The following is a 2,071-nucleotide window of genomic DNA, read 5'->3' as shown; positions in this document are numbered from 1 at the left end:
TATTCAAATTTCTAACCTGTAAACTTCATGACTCTTTAAAGAAACTCTATAGAAATCGCACATTGACAAACGTTATGAAATGACTTCTTAATGCTTTTAATAGGCATACCCAGGGCAAAATAAACTGTTTCGTCACCGTAATATCATATTATCAACTTGTGTGTGTGTGTGTGTGTGTGTGTGTGTGTGTGTGCGTGTGTGTGTATTTGAAACGCACTTTCAGAACCGTAAGATATTAAGATGGATGCAATCTAGCATAAGTGTTAGTATACTGGACGAAACTGATTTCGTCACCCTTACTTTAAAGGACAAGTTCACCTTCACAAACATAAGGATTGAGAGAATGCAACAATATTAGTAGAACACATCAGTGAAGTTTGAGGAAAATTGGACAATCGATGCAAAAGTTATGAATTTTTAAAATTTTTGTGTTGGAACCGCTGGATGAGGAGACTACTACAGCTTGTGAGTCATATGCGTACAACAGTATAAAGAAAATGTAAAAGAAAATTCAACATATTTTCACTTTTTTCGCATAATAAAAGAGCACTTGACTTGCCTCTTTCTAAAGGCAGGGGGAATGATATTACCCATAACATTTGTCGGTAACGAGTCAGGGGAATGTACACCTTTTTTTCAAAAGATGGAATTTTGTTAAATTCTCTTTATATTTTCCTTATATTGTTGTACGCATGTGACATCTAAGTTATTCATACACTGCAGTAGTCTTCTCATCCAGCGGTTACTGCACAAAAACTTGAAAAATTCATAACTTTTGAACGGATTGTCTGATTTTCCTCAAACTTTCACTGATGTGTTCTACTAATATTGCTACTTTCTCTCAATCCTTATGTTTATGAAGGTGAACTTGTCCTTTAAGGATTTTAGTTCAAACAGGGTTATGTCTCAGTGATTTATGGGGGGGGGGGGTTGGTCACTCACTCATGTTGCAAGTGTTACCAAGGGGAAGAATAAATCAGAACCATAGTTTTTGTTTGTTTGTTTGTTTTTTGCCTTTGGGCGGCCTCTTTGTTTGATGGTTGTTTCTACGCCATGCATGACTCATCATAATGATGTTGTAGATAAGAGCGTATTGGGACATACAGACGTGACAGAGGAGAGGGTGAGATTTTCTTGTATGTTTTCATCAATGATACAATCTACAATTGTACATAATCTAGCTCGCCAGTGAGGGTGTGTATTGGGTGCGTTTGTATTTTTTTATATACTAGTACGCGCGCGTGTGTGTGTGTGTGTGTGTGTGTGTGTGTGTTTGTGTGCGTTTGTGTGTGTGTAGTTCTGTGGTGTGTGTCAGGCTCTAGTCCGTATCAGTGTCGTATCATTAGTCGCCCTCTTGTGTTCACTATCCGCATATTAAGCCACAAGCTGTCTCTGTTATTTAGCTACAGAGAGCGTTATAGCTAATCGGGAAAGACCGCCACAACTAGCAGCGGGCAAAATTTCACCAGATTTTGTTTGGTGGTGCAAATGAATACTTTCATTCTCAAAATCTGTTTGTTTTCATTGTTTCCAATTGGATGATTTTGGGGAACAATGCAATGGTATGCCAGGTTCCTTGAGTGACATGTTTATTCTTCACTGTTTACAGACTGCGATATGCACACAATGACTGTAACAAAGCAATTTCCAAATAACTTTCAACAACTGTGAAGAGTAATGGTGATCTGCCAACACTTGACGATAGCTCAAATACATGCAATTAGTGAGCCGTGAGATCTTCTTCCATTTTCTTGGCAATGAAGACATATAAGGACAAAGGAAATGCTCACAAATTGTCAGTAACCCATTCATCTATGTTGTCCCTAGACCAAGGATAATGTTCAGCCTTGTATTACGTGATTGCGACAAAACCAACATTTAAAGTACACACTGTAATAAACATAACTGAAATTGGACCAAGAATCACTAGCATGCTCATGAGTACATGTTACTAGTCGCATGAGCATATCGACCATGCTGGTAATTGCATTACTGTATTTCATTGATATGATACATTACATAATCGAAATGGTGATTTCATTGAATGATGATTCTCAAAGACAAAAAAAAT

Source organism: Diadema antillarum, unplaced genomic scaffold (genome assembly GCF_040938485.1).
Source record: "Diadema antillarum isolate AM-2024a unplaced genomic scaffold, OU_Dant_1.0 scf00000224, whole genome shotgun sequence".
NCBI lineage: Eukaryota > Metazoa > Echinodermata > Echinoidea > Diadematoida > Diadematidae > Diadema > Diadema antillarum.
This window is presented reverse-complemented; position numbering follows the sequence as displayed.